This window comes from Ornithodoros turicata, chromosome 2, assembly GCF_037126465.1.
Source record: "Ornithodoros turicata isolate Travis chromosome 2, ASM3712646v1, whole genome shotgun sequence".
In the NCBI taxonomy this organism is placed as follows: Eukaryota; Metazoa; Arthropoda; class Arachnida; order Ixodida; family Argasidae; genus Ornithodoros; species Ornithodoros turicata.
The window spans coordinates 80,281,051-80,304,957 of record NC_088202.1 but is presented as its reverse complement, the minus strand read 5'-3'; the positions used below and the strand labels follow the sequence as shown (position 1 = coordinate 80,304,957).

Below are 23,907 nucleotides of genomic sequence, written 5' to 3'. Positions count from 1 at the left end.
GGCGGATTCCCACAAGTTCTGTGGTCCCTGGTTCCCTGGTCCTGCGGTCTTCGTGGAAATATCGAGTTAAACTTAATACAAACTGGCAGTATGATACGACGGCCCGCTTATTAAGCATTCTTTTCGATCCGATGCACACATTCACGCGCTTCCTCGCTTGGATTCCCTTTCGCTATTGACCTTTTTGCCGCGTGGATCTTCTTTCTCGTTTGAATCTTTTTTCCCTTTGGATCTTGTTTCCATCCGTCACGTGACCCCGTTGGATGTTCTTTCCCGATGGATCTTTTTTTCCCGTTGGATCTTTCTTCCACAAGCGGTGGTGGTGGTGGAGGTGGTGATGGTGAAAGTATGGTGAATATATGTGAGCAACGTCACGACTGACGCCCTGGGGAATGTGCGTCCTGGGCCGACTTCTAAGGGAACTGTGTCGACATATGTCTGAAAGCGTCCTAGGAAAACCAAGGAAAACCCCCAGACAGCACAGCCGGCACCGGGATTCGAACCCGGGTACCTCACAGTGTTGACGTGACATGGTCTATCTATCGTGACGGTCTATCTGGTCAACAGATTACCGCCTACTCCAATCAGCTCAATCGCTCCAAAGCACCTGGCCCTCTCACATTGAATGCCTGTTGCTCTTTCTGCGCCCAAGTAGTGCGTCGTTCTTGTTTCGGATAACTTGTGTAAGTCCGTCGAACTCAAACGTCGGGGAGGCGCCCGAACTTCGCAGAGACCAGAAAACACACGACCACTTCGTAGCTTTGAAAAGAGACGACTATTTTATTTACAAAAAGAAGGGAGAGACAGAGGCACAAGAAACAGTGACCAGATGCGCCTCTCGGAAGACGTTGCTTTGGGTATCGGGTTACACTGACCCATTCGGGGACGTGCCAACGAGGGGTGCAGGTGCAGCGCCCCATAAATAACATGAACTGGTTGACAAACCCCCTTGGCTCACATGAACAGTCCAAAAAACACAGTTCGACCGGCATCGTCAACAACATTTTCCATTACGTTGTTACACGTTGTGATATTCGCCACATTCGGCCATCCTTATAAAATTTCGTCCTCGAGATTTCCATCATAGTAAAAACGTAGAGTTATACATTGCTAAATGAAGAACACTTAAAACACGTAACAGTTATACTCTTAAATACATGGTAGGTATGGGTACATCAATCATTGAAGGGCATTGAAACATTGAACAGCATTGAAAACATAACGTCAAAAATAAAACACTTCAATATCAATTGAACATACGTGGTAAAATGCAATATGTTACACGTTTTCGTTTACATGGAATCTATGTCGTCATCACCATCGTCATTTCTTGAGCGCGAACTCCATAGCTTGACTCGGCATGCACCGTAGAGCTATATAACGGCTCCCTTTTTGTCCGCTCATATACGAGTGATGCGGCACGTGTCGTTAGGTAACATTGCTTCGATGACCAACAGACCACGATACTGTGGTTGGACCTTGGTTGGCCTTCCGCCGCTTACTGGTACTCTTCGCAATGCGACGATATCGCCAATTTCGTATCTTGAATCTTTTGATCTTTGCAAGTGCTGTCGAGATTGCTTTTCTAGTTGTTACTTTGTCGTTCTTGTTGCTTCTTGGCGGATCGTTTGTGTGTTTTTGTTGAAACCTTCGTCCGAATCTAGGTATATTAGCCTTTGCGGCATTCATGTAGAATATGGCACGCATGTGCTCTCTTTCGTCGTGCGTTGCTCTGTATGGTTTGCTGTAGACTGGCTTAGAACCACCAATTTCTTCGATTTTCATTCCAGCCATCTTTGTTTTTCCGAGTTCGTGGATGTCAAATATAAAACCATCTGGGGAGGAGGTCAGCGATGTGATCAGATGTCTGTTCTGTTCTTGTGTTACCGTCGGCCCGCATTGTACTTCGAGTTCCGTGGTACGTCGCTCACTTACGGTATCCTCGACTATGAGGACTGGAGAAACATCGTGAACTTGTTCTACGCCCTGCTCCTGTGTCGTGCTTTCGTCAACGTCGTTGAATACGCAAGCGTGCGTGGAAACTTGATCCACTTTCACCGCTTTACCGAATGAAAAGTTCTTCTTTGTTGTTATTTCACCAGGGCTTCTGTGTATGATCGGTATTTGCCTCCTTCCATCTCGTAGCTCAAGCAGACATCCGATATCATGCTCGTGGAGGTTAAGCTTAACAGTCCCTGAATTATGGCTGCCTTCGGCCTTTACGTTGATCAACTGCACGGAGTTTAGCGATGATGTAATAGAGCCTTCGTTCACCAGAGAATATTTAATTTCACTATCATCCAGTGTGAAATCCTTAAAGGGGCCGTCCTTACGACTGTCGATTAGTTTCATGGAATTCTTCGCTTTAATCATGACAACGTTGTCAAGATCGATCAGCGTTCGTCCCACGAGTACATCGTAATGAATGACATTATCGTTCACAACATAGGCTGGGACTTCAGCTGTGACGTCGTCGATGCATATCTTAATGGCGGTCCTGCCAATTGGCATGGTTTTCTTTTGCGCGAGTCCATATAGCGCATCCTTCTCAGAGACATCGAAAATTTTCAGTCCACATTTGGCTGCTGCCGAAACTGTAATCATGCTTACGGCACTACCTTGATCAATAAATGAAGTCACCAATATTTCGTCGTTGATGACGGCTTGTTTTACGTATTTGCTGGGGCCATTGTCGCCGACGCAGAGGGATTCTTTCGTCGCTTTGTCACTTCCCGACTTGCACTCTCGCTTTCCGTGACCATACTTGTTACGTGACGTGCAAAACTTTACTCTCTTCTCCTTGGGGCAATCTTTAGCGATGTGATTGGCGTATTCGTTGCAATTGAAACATTTTTGGTTGCCCTGCGAGTCCTTTGCAGGGGCCCACATTCCTCCTTTACGAGTCTGGATTGAATTTTCAGTTGCACTGATACCGACTTTTTTCTTGTTTTCGGGCGTTGATTTTTCAGTTCCTCTGCCAAACATGTCATTTCTTTCTTTCTCCAATCGGACGTGACGCTTTAGATCATGCAGTAGCTGTTCTAATGAGTTGTGATGTTTAGGCATAAGCATTTGGTACGCTGACCTGTCGGCAATACCTAGAAGGATCATTTCCTTCGTTTCGTCGTCCTTTAGCTCACAGCGTTTACAGAGATGCATCTTATCCATAAAATAATCAAGCACTGATTCGCCCTTAACTTGAACTCTGTTGCGCATTTCTTCGTACTTAGTTACAGGATTAGTAACAGGCACAAACATATTCCTAAAATGGTACTCAAAATGTTCCCACGTATCACATTCCTTTGACTTACTGCGATACCACGTTGCTGCAGGTCCCTTTAACTTCGTCTGTACCACGGTTAGCCTCATAGGCTCAGTCCATTGGCACTGGATGGACAGCTGCTTAAATGTCTCTAGCCACTCTTCTGCTTGCTTCTCGTCACCGGCGCCGTCGAACACATGGACCTCCTTGGAGATATCCGGCATGATGCGTGCAGAAGGGGCTTGACCATCGGTCCTCTTCGATGAAATTAAGTCGTAGAACATCTTGTCACGAACTTCGTCACGTTCTTGCATATAAGTGATAAGTTTTTCCAGCTCAGTCATCGTTTTTGCTGGAACGTCGTTGCCGGCGTGAGCTTCGATAATCGTTGACGAGCCGTCTTCGTCGCTTAAACCAGATTGCTGCTGGTGTTCGTCGCTGGTCGTAACGTTATCTTCGGTGCCGTTAGTTTTCGATCCCTGAGGGCGTCTTCGTTGCGATCTCGGCATTGTCTACCTTCGGTGCTTACGGGCAAAAGTCCAGATGAGTCAAAATTGATGAAAATGTTCACCTGCTCATCAGTCCAATCAGTCCTTATCCCACTTCTGATAAAAATGTAAGTCCGTCGAACTCAAACGTCGGGGAGGCGCCCGAACTTCGCAGAGACCAGAAAACACACGACCACTTCATAGCTTTGAAAAGAGACGACTATTTTATTTACAAAAAGAAGGGAGAGACAGAGGCACAAGGAACAGTGACCAGATGCGCCTCACGGAAGACGTTGCTTTGGGTATTGGGTTACACTGACCCATTCGGGGACGTTCCAACGAGGGGTGCAGGTGCAGCGCCCCATAAATAACATGAACTGGTTGACAAACCCCCTTGGCTCACAAGAACAGTCCAAAAAACACAGATCGACAGGCATCGTCAACAACATTTTCCATTACGTTGTGACACGTTGTGATATTCGCCACACTTGCATAGCAAAATTCGAGAATGCAGGATGTTCGCCTACCCGTATAACCCACCTGCGAAAACAAAATTTATGCTGTTCTAATAGTTATATCTATGCATTCATTTCTTACTTCTCTTACCACCGACAAGGGTTAAACAGATTCTATAGTAAATGCTGTCTTCAATAAAACACAGACTCTTATTCATTCAACACCTACCACGCAACACGAGGACAAAAGACGTATTCACGTCAAAAGTTGGGGCCGTGTTGGCGACACAGCCCACCCCAATTTTCTTTAGCACGCAACCACAACTACTGATTTTGAGTCAACGAGCTCTATTAAAAGGCTACTGTCCTCAATCGTGCCTCGCGACAGAGCTGTTCACGGCTCACCTAAATTCTAAACATGTCCGCAAAAACTGCAGTTCCAACAGAGCACGCGAAACCGGGACTTAATCCATCACATAATTCTCCAGCACACGCGCTGAACTCAGACACAACCTCTTATGCCTAATTTATGGCGTGGACACTGTTACATCGCGTCTCGTCCCCCGCCGCACAGCTAACAAACCACCGGGTACCCTCGCGTTATTAATGCGCATGGCCTTCTACTCGCATAAGCTTCAGCATGCGCGACAGATCACGCAACAGAGGGGAAGGGACGGCACGCCTGCGTCCAACCGCAAAACACGAGGTCGTCTGACGGGACTGTGGACGCGCGCGGTCTGGCAACCACCTCACGTGTATGGCTGGTGTATTAAGTGGCGAGCAAGATTTACAGCTGCTGGAAGATGATTAGGCTAAAGAAAGTTTCGACCGGTAAACCCCAGCTCGCGTTATAACGTAATCCTGTCGTAAATGAGTTTAGCTCCGAAGGGGGTATAGTAGCTGTAAAGCGATTAATTTATGCCCTGTGGGACGCGAAAGAACGGGAGTGTCGAAGAAGAGGTGGGGAGCTCCATTTGATCGATCCGGAAAATTTTCTACCCGTAATTAAAACGTTAGTTCGAAAACGATAACCGACTAGCCGGGAGAAAGATGTGCGTCGTGGACGATATATCGCGTGAAAATTGAGGGCTTCCGCAAAAGACAACATGATTTGTTCGACGTCGTACAGCTGTAATACAGCTGTATTCGTTTGAAACGTTATTTCTTTTCCTGTTTCCTTTTTCCGTTAAACAGATATAACGAACAAGCGCATGGTAAGCTACGCACCCAATGTGTCAGCGTACCTGCAATTCTGTACTATAAGGGTACACCACACGTGGCTTGAGCCACAGAGAAGTGTCATCGTGCAAAGTGCCACTGTGTTGGTGGTGGCGTGGTATGTCCGAGCGCTCTGCAGCCTGTCTGGCGGCATGTTGCTAGCGGGGAGTGGGGGGGGGGGGGGGGGAAGTCGTGCGTCTTCGGTCGACTTCACAAGTCACTGTTACTTCTACACTACTGCCAGACTATTTGAAGATAGGCGCGCGCGCGTTTTTCAGTGCGCTGTCCCATCTCACGACGCATCTCATTAGAACACACAAAGAAATTCGGCAATAAACACTGTTTTTTTACTGTTGGACGTCTGGTGCTCTTGATACTGTTCCTCCATAATTATCTTTGCGCAACGTCAAACTGAGGCGTCCCTCGGCCCTAATCCAATAGAATAGAATAGAAATAGAAAGAAAAAAAAATGGAAACGTAGGTCGCACTGGTGCGACCAACTGTTCCAAGACGCAGTACCTTCTCAACACTAAATGGCCGGTTGTCAAGTTTCACGAGGGCGTTCTAATTCAAAAACAACGGTTTTCGGTTGCTTCTTCAATAAATTAGAGAAATAAAAGAGTTAGTTATAAATACAAGAAAAACCGGTCAGAAGATTTGCAAGCGAGGCCTAAAAAAATTACGAGCGAAGTTAAACACAAACTAAAGCACTCCAAAGATACCTCAGTCCATTAGACACGAAGGTTGAGGGTAGCCCGAACGAATTTTGGAAGTTCATTCGTTGCAATAGCAGGGATGATGTTAGCATGCGGTATTTCATGAGTATACGGATGCTGATGCTGATGATTTGTTTGTTTGTTTTGTTTGTTTGTTTTTTTGCGCAAAAGCTACTAGGGCAGTACAGATGCTGAATAGTTTAATAAGTATTTTGTTCTTTGTGTTCTTACGTCCCATCTGGTGGGGATTTTCCAGTGTATCATCCACTGATATCGCGGCGAATAGAACCCATCTGCCTGGAATATGACAGGATTGTTAAACCCATCGATTCATTAAAGGAACGCAAAGCTCAAGATTCTGACGGTATATGCGTATAGCTGTCCTGAAGTCTTGTCCCATTGTGTCCATTCCTTCTTTACGAACCTTCTCTTACAGCACATAAACTACCTCATGATTTGTTGAAAGCAAACTCTGTTCCAATTTTCAGAAATGGAAATAGATCCAAGGTAGGGAGCTACGGACCTATTTCATGTGAACCTCTGAAGATCTTGGAACACACCATTTATATACGGACAGCTCTCGAAGTGACGGTATCGCGTCCAGCTCGCGGTTCCACATTTCCAGAGTTCTGTTACCGGATTCGGTATGGTGGAAAACCGCAGGAAATGGCAGTACATTTTTTTTTTTCGTAAAAGAAAAGCTTTCAAAATATGAACCGGTGCAAAATTATAGGGAATCCTGTGTGGATTGCGCCGCTAACACAAACCTAACAATTAATATGGGGATGTATGACAGCAGGCACGTGCGTACAAGACTCCCGCGTGAGTCTCACGAGCAAGTCTTCCGCACGCGCCTGCTGAACTTAGGTCGTGGTCTTACACGTCGGTGTTCGAACACACAAATGCCCTGTGGACACCGTCTAACCCAAAACGAGGAAGGCCATGCCCGTGCCGCCCCTCATGCAGCCTGTCTGTGTCTACGACGCATTGCTGTACAACTGCATCGTTCAGGCATCAACAAGACTAACAACTTTATTTTAAGATGATGAATGGGAGTTTCATCGCCAGGGGCGATGCTCTGCCCCATTGCTTTTGGTGATGTGGGGAATGAAATAATGAGCCCCTTCACAATAACAATCGAAGTCCTAACTTGTCCAGAACGGTAAAAAGGGCTTTGAGCGCGGAGCGTTGGTGGGTTGGATTAGCCCAGGGGCCAAGCAATTTTGATAGAGAGAAGGGGGTGAGAGTCCAACTGACTAAGAGACCCGGAGAGTGCGGTTCGGGAAGGTTGGTAGTGTGGGCAATGAAGAAATATGTGCTCCAGATCCTCTAGAGCTCCGCATTGACAGTATCTGGGAGAGTCAACTTGTCTCAAGCGGTAACGCGACTTAGCTGTAAAAGCCACATCGAGTAGCATTCGATGGATTAATGGAGCAGAGGTGTTTCGTGGCAAGCGGAAAGCGAGCGTTTGATCAACTCTTCTCAGCGTACATGGAGGGAGAACGTCATTTGTCCATTGGCGGGAAGCCAGGGGTGTCATGAGGAGTCGCAGAATGGTGCGACGGTCTCCTTCGGAGCAGAGCAATACTGCACTCTCCGAAAATCAACGGATAGTAAAAGTAAGAAAACGTTCAATTCTTGACCGCTATTTTACGTGTCATGACATTACGCTAAGGGGGGATGACGGATAGTAAGGGTCAAGAATCATTCGTTTTCATACTCCTATTTTATGCGCCAACGGCTGACGGTTACGCCAGCCGTCAAATGTTTACTCTTATATGATCGCCTATTGCAGCACGTGTACCGCATTGCATGAGTAAACGAAAAAGCTCTGTAGCCGTCAACGGTTCAAGGTGCCCTCCCTTCGTCCCCCAAAAGCAACATCGTCATCGTGCTCCTCTTGCGCTCGCATCGGCTGCAGCGCCAACAAAGAGGAACCTTTGTTGCCACCTCATGCGTTCCATCTTGGTTCCGAAATCGGCAATTGCATCAGGGCAATTAGACGAACCGATGCAACAGCTGCACCTATATCTTTGATAATGAAAAGCATCATTAGTGAAATTGAAGAGTCATTCAAGACTCAGTGAATTGAAGGGTAACTCACCTACAAGACCGTGGTCTGCTGGTAGGTGGCCACACATGAAGCTCCAGCCAGGGGGGGGGGGGGGGGGCATTTAGCATAGGCAAACGCGTCTACAGCAGCCCGCAGGTATCCCGAACAGTCGCAGTTTTGACAGCGTCCTCGCAGCTGACCTGACTGACCTGACGCAGCTAACGACTAAATACGTTCATGTTGTTTGTGCTATCTCTCCACTGGCGCTTGTACAACCATCACCTGTGCTCTGTATAACAACGAGGGGCATTCACACCGAATAAAACAAGAAATCGGTAGGGCTCACCCACGTGGTCCTGCGAAAAGTCTGCAACACTCACCTCCTGAACACGCTCTTCTTCACGACAGACGCACGTGCTTCCCGCCGCTCTTGAAGTCCAGGTTCGGCAGTCTAAACGTAAAACGGCACGACACGACGGAGTGGCCCTAGTGTCCATTTGATAAACATCGTCGAGTGGCAGCGTAGTAGTACGAGCGCGAGCAGAGTACACACCTGAGCAGTGGCGGATTTAAGGGGCGGAGGGGCGACCGCCCCCCCCCCCCATACGGTCGTGTTCCCTATGTAAAAACCCTATCTCCTGGACGATGCTGCGCGGCAAAGCACGAAATTTCCTTAACACCCCCCCCCCCCCCCCCCCCTATGACAGACCCTTAAATCCGCTCCTGCACCTGAGGGACCGCAGCCGAAAACTTTGGGTTGCTCGAAACGCGGAAAATCCAATCGAGAAAGCCTGCGTCCAAACTGTGCACGCACACGCAGACTTTCTTGTCTTTTTTTTTTTTTTTGCAATGTTAACCAATAATAAGCGTAAAAGCAGTGAGTCATGAGTCCGAGGTTGGTTTATCCGTCAAGGGGAAATTCTATGCGTCAATTTCTAAGGGTAAATGCAGAAATGACGGTGAAAACAAGTGCCTTAACGGATACAGTGCGGGTTTAACGGATACTACAAGTAAGATACATGATAACGGGTAGGGCAGTTGGCGTCGTCGTCGCATATTACGGTTACTAAGAGTAAAACACGGAGTAAGAGTTATTTTAAGAGTTGCTTTTCCGAGAGTGTGCTTCGCTTCCGATACGAGAGACCTGCTTCTGCGGCGCTGTCGGCCTGCTCATTCCCCACCACACCACAATGGGCTGGAAAGCACTGGAGAACCAACCTGTGACATGCTTCGTGCACATGGTGATAAGTCATTAACACATTCTTGACTAGGGGTGCGGTGAGCCTCGTATGCCAGCATTTTCAATAGCTTGCAGTGCAGATTTCGAGTCAGTGAACACTGCCCATTCTCGCGTAGTAAAATGAACGATGTGCTGCAGAAAGAAAAGGATGGCATAGAGTTCCGCAGGTGTTGATGAGGTTGGATGCGAAAGGCGTCGTCCTTGCACAACGCCTGCGGATGGTATGACGAATGCCGAGGCGGACTTGCCGTTTCTGGATGCGCCATCTGTATATGCTGCTGTAGACGTAGACAACTTCTCATTCATCCGTGTCTCGTTCATGGCCGTCAACATCTCATTCATGCGGCGTCGATTTGGCAGAAAACGCGAATTGTGGTAATGTGCTTAAAAATAACGAGGCAGGTTATCGGACAGTAATTTTGAAAAGCTGTTGTTCCTGCAAGCTAGTAAGGCCTTTTGTAATGCCATTTTCAGCTTCACGCTCTTCGCATTTCTTTGATAATGAATTCAAACTGTGACGTCAAAGCATCTTGAAAGTAACGAGTTACTTTTAAGAGTATATAATGCTGTATCTCAAATACTTTTCAATATCATGTATTTAGTACTCTAGTTAGTTACTTTTTTGCCCTGTACTCAGTAACTTAACTTAAATACTTTTGTGGGTATCTTGTACAAGCCTCAGAGGAACACCATCTCCACTACAAGCTTAAAGAAGCAATAAGGGATGCGTGGAAATCCATGGACACCGACACCACACGTGACCTAATTGAGAGTGTTCAATGGCGTCTCTTGGAGGTTATTGCTGCCAATGGGGCCCTACGAAGTATTGTGTGATATTATATTCTGCTCGCTTATATGTTACAAAATACATTTATATAAAACTCGAATACAAAATAAACTCAAAATACAAAAATGCGCTAAAGAATTATATGACACAAGCATAGGTGGGGAAGTTACTTTGATTTTGTAGTGCACTACCGTTACTCACTACTTTTTCGAAAAGTAACGCGTTACGTTATTCGTTACTGATGCGGTAGTAGGTAACGCGTTACTAACGCCGTTACTTCTGATAAGTAATGCCGTTACTTTTGCATTACTTCACCAGTTGTCCTTATAATATGTACCATTTTTGGTTGAGTCACATAAGTGCATTCCGCAAATCAATACAAGCAATGTTGGGCACAAACAAGGGTCACGCATGAACACAACTTACATGTACGATTTATTGCAACGCAGAAGTAGTTGATGTTCAAAATTTTCATCGGTGAGCTTCGCCCGTTGGGCTGAGAAGACGCCTAATGACCAGTGAGTGCTCCTTGTCAAGGTTGATAGAGACGGTGACCTTTTATCTCATACAGTACAAATCCAAACAGCCAATTCCTTGGTACTTTGTTACTTGTTCAGAGGGTAGAGGCTATTTTTCTGCCGCTTTTGCCCCATTCGTCCGAAAAATACCAGAGGGCCGGAGTGAAAAACAGAGGGGGTAAACAAAGGTGGCACCTCAACCAGGGTAGGTCAACAACCCTTCTTTTGCGTTCTTCGTGGGTGTCGATGTGACCTTCTTGTCATTGTTGAAGATGAATAGAAAAAATCGAGGATTTTCCCGGATTCTGCAGGCACGGTCCTTGCTCAAGCTTTCAAGTTCCCGAACACGCAGTAACGCATAACGCCGTTACGCGTTAGTTGTTAAAAATGTAATGACGTTACGTTACTCATTACTTTTCTCCCAAATGTAATGCGTTACCATATTTCACTACTCGAATGTAACGCGTTACCGGTAACGCACTACTTTGTAACGCGTTACTCCCCACCTATGGACACAAGCTTGTAAAAAGAAAAGTATGTTTTCTGTGGTGTTCAACAATTCTGAATCCAATAAAACACTTTTGACATTGTGGAAGGGGGACTGGGACGCTATACTGCGATTTCCAGGGGGTGCCCTTATATTTACGCACCGCATTGTACTAACTTAACGGTTCACGCAATTTTCTTTCTCTCACCATTCCAGCATGGCTTCCGTTCAGGAATGTCCACTGTTACGCAACTGAATGATTTCTACTTTGACATATCTTCCTTCGATAACTCGGTGCACAGTGATGTGATTTTTTTTTTTACTTCAGAGGCTTTCGATGCTGCCCCCCATGTATTTCTCTTACGTAAACCCCCTGCGTTGAATATGACGGCCCAGGTTTTGCGCTGGCTCGCGGCTTATTTTTCTAATCGGGAACAGTGTGTCGTTATTAACGGTTTAAAGTTCGGGACATCTATAGAGTCACCCCCGGAGTTCCCCTACGGTCGGTCTTAGTACCACTCTCGTTCTTGATATACCGGGTGTTTCACGAAGGTTCCACGGCTGAATATTTATTTATTTATTGAAATACCTCAAGGGCCGGGATGCATTACATGGGGAGTACAATCCTTCAACTTCAGGTTAGGAAACACACAAACGCAGAGATATTAAACACATATGCTATGAGCTTTACAATGATACGGCGTATTACAGCATGATACAATGTTATACACTGGAGACAACACAAACAACAACAACAACAAATAAGTGATGACGATGTAGTGGGTGCAGTACCTATCGCCTTTCTTAAAAATCGGAACAATATTTCCAAGCTTCCTACCTGAAGGAACAGAGGCGGCGGATAACGACTGACTGAAGATGTATGACAAGATCTTGCTCGAAGCTCTCTTTGTATTTTTGAATAGTTTGAAACAAATTGAATCAAATCCACCCGATGATGAAAGTTTCAAGTATTAATGACGTTGGCAATTCCATCAGGTGATATGGAAATTGGTTCCATGGTAGTTGTACATGTAGAGGTATATAGGAGTAAGGTGGATGCATCCTCTCGCACAAATACATCAGAGAAAACCCTGTTGAATATATCAGAACACTCTGTACTTAGAACATCCTGACCATTATGGACCAAAGTAATGGAGGAATCATGTTTAGGGTTGATTACATCGACGAACTTTCTTGGGTTGGAAGGAAGCAGAGAAAGAAGTTCATCACGACAGAAGTGTTCCTTAGCATTTCGTCTAAGTCTAAGTATTCCTAAGTCTAATGTATTAGCAGAGGTGTCAGTAACCTTTGTCAGTTACGCACCACCGGTTCATTGGTCTCATCTTTGCCCGCAGCTTATCGTGGAGAGCGGAAGTTCGCTGCCTGAAAGACAGAGCAGAGTCTTGACTGAATGTTTTGCGCCACCTCTGTGGCACCCGGTAGGGGCTCACTTCTAGGGCTCTTTTCGGTCTTCACCGGTCCCTTGTACGGCAGGTGTTGGCTTGCCACCTTCCAGTACTGCATCATCTCTGTCCCACATCTGAGCAACTGCTGGAGACCATTTTTGCGAAAAGTATCAAGCCGTGCCTCGGCGTCCACAAGTCCACATCGACTGCTCTTGTCTTCGCGGAAGCCAAGGAGCCACCTGTACCCATCATGAGACTCGATCAGTCTCTTAGTCACTATATGAGGCTGGCAACTCGCCACCATCGACACCCCTTAGTTCGCGCTTTGATTCGTCGTCCAGCGTCTGGGTACAGCCAAGCCATTCTTGCCCACCGAAGCATCATCCCCAAGCACAAACCTCTGCCGAGGCACCCTGTCCCACTCTGGGCCCTGCCCACACCCCCTGCCCGTGTCGACGTACCTGGAGTGTCCTCTAAGAAATCTGCGCCGACGGTTGTTCTACGGCAGCTCACCTTGACCGTACTTCACAGCGATAGAGGGAAGATTAAGGTTTTCACCGACGCATCACCGACGCGTTCCGCCTCTGCTTGCGCCTATGTGATCCCGCAGTTGTCAGCTGAAGGATGTGCGAGACTCTCACACCGCACGTCGGCGGCAGCGGCGGAACTGCGCGCGATTTGTATGGCACTTTTCTTCATTGCGTCCTCTCCATCTCCAGCTGACTGGTCCATCTACACCGACTCCAAAGCCGCACTGCAAGCCACTCTCTGCTCTACAGGATCGGGATGTCTGTCTCCAATGGTGCGTGACGCCCTTAAAGTGTACACCTCTGCCCTATCACGGGGACATGACATCCAGTTGCGGTGGGTCCCTGGCCATTGCGGTGTCCCCTGAAATGAGGCTGCGGATACAGCTGCCAGGCGTGCCCATCTAACGCGTGGCGTTCGCACGCACCCCGTCTACTTCACAAGAGGGGTTGCAAAGAGCACGATAAACGCATTAGTGAAACGTCTGAGCGTTGAACACTGGCGTCGATGCGTCCCAGTTTCCTCACTACTGCACAAAGTGGATCCGAACCTGCAGATTTTAATACCCCCACCGCTCCCCCGGGCCATTACCGCCATCATTCACCGGCTCCGTCTCAATGTGCCATATACCGGCCGCCTCCTGTTTAAACTTGGGAAGGTTTCCACACCGAATTGTTGTGATTGCGAGGTATTGGTGGACACAGAGCATGTTATCGAGGCCTGCACTCGGTACAGAGCGCCTCGTCTTTCCCTTGAGGCGGCTTTAGCCCGCCTCGACAATCGCCCTTTCTCCGTTGGGAAGGTTCTAGGCAGCTTGCCTGCCCATCACCAGGTCACGGCATTGCGCGCTCTTGTGGACTTCCTTACCGCTTCGAACTTGCTTGACACTCTTTGACATCTTCGGTGACACTGTGTTCGCACCGTATCTGACATTGTGCAGTGAGTGTTTCTCGGCGTCGAACGTCTCCCCCTTTCCTTTCGCCCGTTTTCCTTTATGCTTTATCCTGCTACACCCATTCTACCCCTCTCCTGTCTCCTGTCTTTGGTTGTTTGTTTGTTCTCTTTTTTTCTAGCTCATTTTTTTTTTCACCCACAAACGCGCTTTGCAGTAGCCAGTTCTGACTGGGTCGGGACTAATCTCTCCATATTTTTCTGTATTTTTCCAATCTAATCCAATCCAACCTTTGTCGGAAATGTGACCAGTTGAGTGAGGTTGAATGGCAAAGTTCACAAAAGCATCTTCTTCTGATGATAAACTTTGGTGGGCGACCATCAGTTGATGTTCGGGTAACTGAAAACACCAAGGAGAATAAATTTAGGACTAGGAAAGCTATTACTGATATGGTTCAATGCATCATACAGAGACTCAATAAAATTAACCGACGACGGCCGCCTATAGCACACACCTACTAGTATTTTAAATTTAACACAATCAAGGCATGCCTAAACAGTTTCAAGGTTCCCAGGAACGGGGATCTGAATAGATTTAAAACAGTTCTTTATACCCAATAGTGCGCCACCACATTACGGTCAAGGCGGTCACAACGAAAAATTGTGAAGTTGGGATGGAAGGGCAAGATTTCACCGTCGCAAACATGGAGAGTAAGCCATGTTTCAGTTATAGCTAGCACATCACAATCGGTTGAATCTATAACGCTTTCGAGCTCTGTATGCTTAGGAAGAATACTTCTGTTTGTTACAAATAATATACTATCAGAAGGGGAAGCATACCTGTGCTTCGTTGGTTGCTAGCGTGATACTTCCTTGACGGCACCGGAGACATGGTCAAAAACACAAGTTTTGTCACCAGTTTTTAGGTTATCATAGTTTATTTTGAAAGACGTGTTTAGTGATTTGGCAAAGGTGAATAAGTGGCTTATAGCAGTGCGAACTGTAGCCGAATAGTCCCCACTAACGGAGAACTGGGTATATTTGAATTTGTAGTGTTGCGATAGAACGTTCTCCTTGACCTTGTACGCAAGGAATTTCACTATAATCGGCGCTTCTTCCCATGTGTATAGAGACCATGGGTGAGCGCGCTCGCTATCGTTAGCTACCACAGGAACCCCCAGAGTTGTAGCACATATGTCTAAGACATTGGTCTCTGGTTGGAACCATGTTCCAGATTCGGAATCTTCAAGGCCGTGAAAAATTAGATTCAATCGTCGTCACCGTTTTTCGAGGTCATCAATATGAGAGTTCAACTAATCTAATTGAGATGCTGTCGTTGATGAGGCAGATTTAAGTTGTTCAATATCGCTGGCACATTACCAACAGACGACATCTTTTTTTTTCATCTCCTCGAATCTAGCGAACAGACAGTTTATCGATTCATCGGTAGATTTTCTATTTCCCTGGACAGATGTAATTGCAATTGTAAGTTTTCTGCAAACTTTCTAACATAGGCATCATCGGAGTTCTAGAGCCATCACTGACCTTCTTAGGAGGATCGGTATTTAGCTTAACATCCCCCGAAAATAGCAACAATGAATCGATAACACTACAACATTCACGCAACACTGACATGCGATCACTGTGGCCTGGCAGTATCACAAAGGAAAATGTTGTCCGATTCCAATGCGAATAAGTACACATTTCCTCTCACCTGTAGCGAAATAGCTGCATGTGCGAAGTGCACCATATGGTGACACTACCAGGCCGTATGTATGACTTCATGAGGAGATGGCTGAGCTGATGTTCCCGTCGAGTGATGCCGATTGTGAATCGGTCCAGAGTCCCAAGATGCGTTGACACGTGCAGGGCAAAACAACCTCACACGACGGGCGCCGATGGCTGCTGCAGCGAACGTTGACGAAGAATTGCAAGAACACGTTGATGGCCACAGCAAAAGGACCTGTGGAGATGTAACTGCGTGAGCGAAGCGCACATTGGTGACACTACCAAGTCGTACGAATAATTTGTAAACAGGTGGTGCTATCGAAAAGCTTTCTTTTCAGTCACCGTCCCTGAAACATCGGCCAAAAACTGAGCAGTAAGCGGCTCATTTGCATACGCTCATTAAATAAAACTCCTGACTTTTAAATTTTGCTTCGGACGCTTTCGAAACCTTGGTTTCATCGATAAGGACATTCAGCGAAAACTATTCGCGTCTTGCATGACCTGTAGGTGGCGCATCTAAACTCCAACATGGCGTACGTATCCAGGGCGCCGCTTAGTTTCGATTTCGAAAATTCTGAACTGTAATGTTGATCCTCGATGCGTTGAAGGCGGACGAGTATTAAACGCTGCTCATATACTTCTGGCAGGCGTAACGCAGTTGTCCAAAGAGAAGGCTATATTTGTCGCGTATTATTTGCGTTATAAGTTTCGGAGTGTTTCATCAACCGCGCATTGCAACACAAGCATTGCTGATGTAACAGGTTTGCCGATTTTGTGTCGCTCAATGCATCTGTTCCGACGATGCGTCGATCCCTAGGCGGCATCCCATGTATAGAAAGAAGAAAACGCGGAAAGATAAAACTGCTGTCCCTTCGGCGCGCGGGGTCGCATTGTGGCACAGAACAAAAGTAATTCGGTTTGGTCTGCTGGTCGTTATCTGCACTGTTTCCTTCATCCATGATTTCAACAGCAAAACACAGGTGCAACTCAGGGACCTATGCGAAAAGCAGCAACTACTCCGCGAGTGAACGCGGGATCGGCCGTGTGAACCAGGATCTCCTAGTTCTGTGTTTCACCGATGTGGGGCGTCGGTTTGGCAGAAAACGCGAATTCCAGGAAAAAACACGTCATCCCCACTTTTTTTCTTCTATCCATCATCATCGTCATCCAAAAACAAAAAAGGAAAACAGCCGCATCGACAATTGCTGATTTTTTCGAGTAATTAACCGTCTTGAGTTTACATAAGCATTTGTTGCGCGGAGCAGCGTACTAGAGGCACTAAATAAGCTGCGCTGCAGAGTATCGACACTGAGGTCCAAGGGAGAGCAGGAGCGCCATCTTGTTTCCGCACCACACCGGTACTAGAGGTACCATCACCAGTTGAGGGTCAAAGAAACGTAGTGGTCGCGGTAACATCTCATTACGGCCCGAGTCTCATTACGGCCGAAGTCTCATTACGGCCGAAAGTCTCATTACGGCCGAAAAATCCTTTAATCCCCAAGTGTCTCGTTACGGCCAAAGTCTCAATACGGCCGAAGATGTCTCATAACGGCCAAAAAGAAAAAAGAAGCATCCACCATAGTAGCTCTGTATATACTGTGTTTTATGCTTCCCAAAATGTGTCCGAGGCGGTGTGCCCCCACGGCTTGTGTCACACACAATGGTTCATGCACACAATATTGCGACAGTGTTTCATGCATCCCTCGTGAAAAATGTTTTTATTGTCATATGTGTCATACGATATTTGTATGTGTTACGCCATTTTCTCCAGTATTCAAGCAACATCCTACTCGTTGGTTCTGTGAGCAAACTGTGTGTGTGTGTGTGTTCTGAAAAGTACTCCACAAGGGAGCCCACTGGGAGCTCCAGGAGTCACATGACCTATGACCATGATCTTCTCCCCCACTAGCTGCCTTCTACAATTTACGTCCACCTGAAATTTACAAAATAGTACATAAGCCACTGAACAAAATGACATATGCTCTTGTTTGATGATGACTATAAGACATATCCTGTCAAGCAGACTTTTTTTTTTCATATATTCGAAACATATTCAAGAATTATGGACAACAATGACAATTATGTCATAATAATGCAGCTGCATAGCCAGGAAACTATTTCAGGAGGTGTTTTATGAGGCTTGACATGGGGTGGAGGAGTCCCCCTCGTCAGTGCTTTATCCAGACCCCCCCTAACTTTTTTGCCTGTGCACCCCCTACAGGGGGTGCCCTTGCGATTTCAGCTTCAGATACGTCTGTAATGATATGTTAAGCTGTAATGACGTAACTATTCCAACAATTTTTTCCAACACCCTTCTCGTGCTTGGGATTCTGGATAAACCACTACCCCTTGTTCATTTTCGTGGGGCACTACATTAGAGCTTATGCCACTGCACTGATGTCACAATGTTAAAAGTGTGTGTCACTCTGGGCATTCGGAATTCCTCTAAGCTACAATATGTAAATTCAGAATATCCGAAGGGTAAACATCAGATGTTACCTGCAGGCTTCATGCTGAAACGCGTTTACGCAAAACACTTCCGCCGTGGTGGGCGACGCCGTTAGTGTAATCATACACGCAAGACAATTGCGGGCACATGGAGTAGTGGCAGCAACCTGAAAACGATACATTTTCTTGTTACATATGAGTAATCAAAAATATACATTCCCACATGTTTCGTTTTGTCGTTTGTAGGAAGCGCTAGTAAGGGAACAGCACTTGGTTGGTCACATGCAAGCCACAATGCGAGAGGTGCCGATATTTCGATTACGCGATCAAAAATTAAAAGTCTAGAACCATGCACACTTCCCCTTGCAACTACTTCCCCAGCATCGTGAGACATGACACCCATGACATGACACCATGTATTCACGTATAGTGTAATGATATGCAGGAATGAAAAAGATGCCAACATACCTGTAATCCAGTGTCCCATAAGTTTGATTCGATTTTTTGGCAGCTACCATGAAGAGCAAATGCACGATTCACATGTTTCGTTTCGCCATTTTCATTGTTGATTTCGCAAGCGTCGAGCAATCCCACGTGACCTCCTTTGGATCAGTGAAAAGTGAAAATTACTCGCGTCATGAACATATATGTCCATCTCAGCGCAAATCACGTTTTGCATGCTATAGAAGGAGGGGGGATCAATACTCTTCCTTTCGTGTTTTGATATCTTGTTGTTTTGCTACTCTCACTTCGGAGTTCGGATGGTGTCTAGCAACGTTTTGTACCTCGTTTCTTGTGTGTGTGAGCAACGCGTTGGTGTGAGCGAGTGGTTGCTGTTTACGATGTTTTCATATATCGCTTTGTAGTGCTGTAATGTGCAAATTAGCGGACTTTATAGCGGCTCTCTATTTTCCGTCGTTGTTTTGCGAGCAGCGCCTGTTGTTCCGGTAAAAATCGAGTTGAATGAATCGCCACAGCCCCAACGTATATCGCGCAGTGTTGACCAAGACCAAGTCAAGCAGGAATTCTGGTGAGTAATGCTTTCGTAGATTGTCTGGATTAGTAGTGTGCTGTCCACACATAGTTGGATTCTCATACGAGTAATTTAAATGAATCAAAACAGCCGAAGTGCCTGTAATAGATGTAACTCGGTATCTGTTCGTAGGTTTGCGTTGTTTCTAGTTGGTTGCGCGTTTAGGAACAACAAATTTATTCGAAGACGATAAGATACCGATAATGCATCACCGTACAGCAGCATTTACTCGTATCATTGTGAGCCATATTTCATTTGTTAAAATTTGTCGTCGTATTTCTTCAAAAATAAAAGCGCAAGTCGGCGTACTTGAATTGATCTCCAAGAACTGCTTACGTCGAACTTCTGCAAATGTTGTACTTATGTGCCTTCGCGCACCATAGTAGGCACAAAGCATATCTGATTAGAATAAATAGAGGAAGTCATTCAAATACACGTTATTTATAGCTGGTTTTCCATTCCAGGCATGGTATGTGGCTGCACGAAGGATTCCGAAAAAGAAAAACAACAACATGGCTAATAGGATGTTGCTGCCCAGGGAGTCCTGGCGAAGAGGTGAGCTGTTAAGATCATCATAAGGTTCTGTTGTGAAGTGAGAAATTTTGTAGTAGTGCACGAATGTTAATTCGTGCACTACTTTTATAAAAAAGAAACCAGAAATGGAAAGTTATGCATGCATCATTTCCTGAATTGTAATGTATTACTATTTGATATTAACATGTTTCCATTAAGGGAATGAACTACTGAACCTATATTCATATCATGGTCATGCTCTGTGTTTACCTGGAAGTCACATTTTTAAGGCTTGTCATTCTTTTGTCTAAATGAATATTTATGTTAACCTTGTATGAAATAGCAGACACGTATCAACACGTGTGCAGCTTGTGCACATTAAAACGAGCCATGTAGAGACAAATGCTTGTTGTTGTTTTTTTTAATATTCTAGCCTATTCATGGTTGCTCATCGCTTCTTGCAGGTTTACTCATTCCAGAAGCAAGAATTGTATCATTGTAAGGCGAATGGAAATAAACTGACATCGACTGAGATAGGTGCTCTCAGTCTGTCATGGCCAATGACTGTAGGATGTCTCCAGAAGCGTCACAACAAAGCCAATATTCATCTAGCTCTCTACAAGTAGCTAACTCCACATAGTAGCCTGCTTCACAGCCTACACTACCTTGTGGGAGTACACATTACACAATATGTTGCATTGTGCTGTGGTATGATAACATACCGTTTGTCTCGCAATATGTGTATATAAATATGATAAGGGCCCTAAGGGCACAGTGCATGGCTTATACCCTGCTGAATATATATCCATACCTGGCTTCGACATTGCATATCAATGCAGGTTACAACACACATTTTGACATTTGGCCGTTATGAGACATCTTCGGCCGTATTGAGACTTTGGCCGTAATGAGACACTTGGGGATTAAAGGATTATCGGCCGTGTTGAGACTTTCGGCCGTATTGAGACATCGGCCGTAATGAGACTTTTGTTGTGCAATAATCCCTGTATTGTCCACCAGGACGAGCGTCGAGAAGATGTCAAGGTGAGCTCAAGGCCGTCAACTTCTGCTTGTAAACGAAAGGAACATTTCATCCGCGCACGATAGATGGCATCGTACGCTAAAGTGCGATGTAAGATACACTTAAAGGAAACCTAATAAGAAGGACAGCGTTACAAAAAAGACGACAGTACTTGCGGAACACTGCATTCGCAGCGTGAATCGATCTGAAACCGTACTGAAGCATGTCGAAAATAAGCCTACCAGCCTTACTCTGTCCGAGCTCACAGCAGTGTATTAGTTAATCCACAACACAAAGGCAATGTGTCACGACACAATTGCACTACCAATAAGCTGAACTGCATTAACTTTTCAAACCACGATCAATCAAACAGGCACCGTTCTGCGTACGCTCCTCCTCCACTTCTCATGTTTCCGACTTGTTTAATTTTTACTGCTCACGTGTAAAGGGAAATGTTGGGCTATTACTTAATCGCATATTCGTCTTATAGAGCTACATAACTGGCCTATTCCATTCCTGTTTCATTCGTCCGCGTGGCGCCTCGTCTGTGAAGAGTAGGCGCCGCAGCGCGTGCGTGGGGCACTAGCCGCCGCGCTCACAAGGACAACTGCGCTTCAACGCGTTAAAAAGGCGCTGAAAGTATACTTACTATGCTTTCTTTTTTTTTACTGCTAGGTGAAAATTTCCGAAGTGGACGCGTGATGATGGTACCAATCTGTCTTCGTTCGGGAATTGAGAGGAACTCTTACGCTGACTTTTATGTCTGAACCGTTTTGTTGCGAACCGGTTACCGCTATTATTTTTTACGGTTCCGCTCCGGTTCGGGTTCAATAGTGTCATGCAAATTTCGGTTCAGGTACGGGTTCGGTTCGACACCCTGACTAAAACTCACTAATGAATCATACGGTCCTAATAGACTAGTGCTCTGAATAAATATCAGAAGCGCTGACAAAGCAACATCCTTCATGTCAGGTGGCCAAGGACCCAGCCCTTTTACGAGGTCATAGATGCGGTTGTCCAGTCGGTCGAGAGCAGATTTCATGGTAGCCCTTTGAGATGTGTATCTAGAACAGTGCACGAGAATGTGCTCGGTGTCCTCCACGGTTGCACAAAGTTCACAGTTCGCTGAATCAACCTTCCGAATTTCATGAAGGAATTGACGCCCGTACGGGACCTTCAGAAGGGACCTGTGCAAGAGCGTCTGGATAGATCGAGGTAACGTGGACGGATCTCTAAATTTCGGTTCCGGGTCTACTGGATGGAGCAACGAGGAGTTCCCGTCGCCTTGTAGCCGCGTTGTAGCCATTGCTGTCTAGTCACAGTCTGTATAAGAGACCACAATATGTCTTGCATATCTGGTTTGGCGTACGGCCCTGCGGGCCAATTTAAAACAAAAGTATTCTAGGCAATTAAAACGATTGGCAAATAAAAAAATATAGGACGGTTATGACTCGTGTAACGCGAAATTCAGCGTCAGCTGTGCGTGTGGTGAAATGAGGCCGGATGTAAGCATGTAGACATATTTATTTAAGTGTGCTGAGTATTGATTTGTCGCTGAAATGGTTGGCGAGGTGAGTGGTGACGAGGTGAGTGGGGCTCTTATCGTGTACGTTTCGGCTATATACTAAAAATCGGGTCATACCACCGATAGCGGTTGTAAACCGGTGCGGTCTTCCTCCTTACTCCCCACACGTCGCCGCCGACTACGACGCGATCTCGGGAGAGTCTGCACTGTTCGCTCTTTCACTAGGTCTCTTCGATTTGGTGTGCACCACCGGCACTAGTTCAGGGGAGTGCCGATGTGCCGATGTGGTGCCAAGAGAGTGCGCCGCCAACTGAGACAGTGCATGTGTAGGTTCAACACCAGCGCTTCCAAAACGAACAAGCGAGTTCAGGTGAATGCTAGTGGTCTGATGCCAGCACCGCGGCCACTGTCGTGTTCTTTCCTTTCATATACAGGGTGTCCCAGAAAACGTGTCACTGAATTATAATTAAAAAACTACACCACCTAGAGTCAGGCGGTCAACGACATTTGTTCTTACTGGGATTTTGCCACCTCCTGATGTGAATGTCGTGTAACGTAAGTTAACGTAATTATGTAACTTTTTGCCAGCATAAGTCAGAAATTTGCCAAGTAAAGGTCACTTTTTTACCCCACCAATGTGAAGAGCGTGTCTAATTTACTCAAATTAGTGATAATTGACAGGGATATTCAAGAGCTATCCCATAGGATAAAACAGCCGAACGTCATGCTCTACGAAGCTCCCACGGGGTAGCGCGCCATGAATTTTTCAGCGCAGTCAATGTCAGGCCGACGAAAGGAGGATGGAAACCCAGCCCACCCCGGCATCGCAGAAAGAGATAACGCAGGCATGACTTATCGCGTCCGACTTTCGCTGGGATAATGCTTTCCCTTCCCCAATTTTAGGACTCTTACTTTTTCTACTATCACTCTGTGGGCTGGCTTTGGAACCTCCTTTCGTCGGATCGAGAGCGATTGCGCTCAAAAAGTCATCGCGCGTTATGGTCCGGTGCTCCGAAAGTAACAACAAGTTCGCGACGTATCCGTTCTATTTGCTTGCGCGGAAGAGAAGGAAGATCGTAATCGTGTTCCTGGCTATCACGGGAAGATTTTGGGAATATACTACGAATAGGAGTCTTGTTGTTCCTACTCGGTCCTTCATCTCTGTATATTTTTATGAAAAAAAAAAGAAGAAAAGATATTTTGGAAAGAACCTTTTTCCAACAGAGTAAAGACAAGTGTAATACGCTACCCGTGCAGGCAAAAATTCGAATCATCGGTTCCGTAGGTCTCAGATATGACCGCATTATCGCTGCCCACGTGTTTATCGCAACAATGCAACTGGTATTGCATCGCATGCATATCAAGGAACCGTCAGCCTTACAGACGTGTCGTCTGCTCCGCGTGCACTCGTACTGCGCTTCCTATCCAGCAAGTGAAGCCCGGCCGCGAACTCATGCAGAACTAGGGCTGCACCGTTACAAAACGAATACGAGAGTACAGAAGGCACGATTGGCACTGACAAAACGAATACAGAAGTGCTGCACCGCCTGAACTAGTTCAGCGAGTGCAGCCAAATCGAAGATACGTACT

The 23,907-nt window shown here is 46.1% G+C and overlaps 1 long non-coding RNA gene across 1 annotated transcript in view; it reads right to left on the bottom strand.

Annotated features, from left to right (window-relative positions):
- LOC135383756 (uncharacterized) overlaps positions 1 to 23,907 on the bottom strand; it is a 218,531-nt gene that overhangs the window by 102,354 nt on the left and 92,270 nt on the right. Inside the window, exon 2 of the long non-coding RNA XR_010420047.1 lies at positions 15,764 to 16,012. This is a non-coding gene — a long non-coding RNA (uncharacterized LOC135383756). The remainder of the gene's footprint in view (positions 1 to 15,763; positions 16,013 to 23,907) is intronic.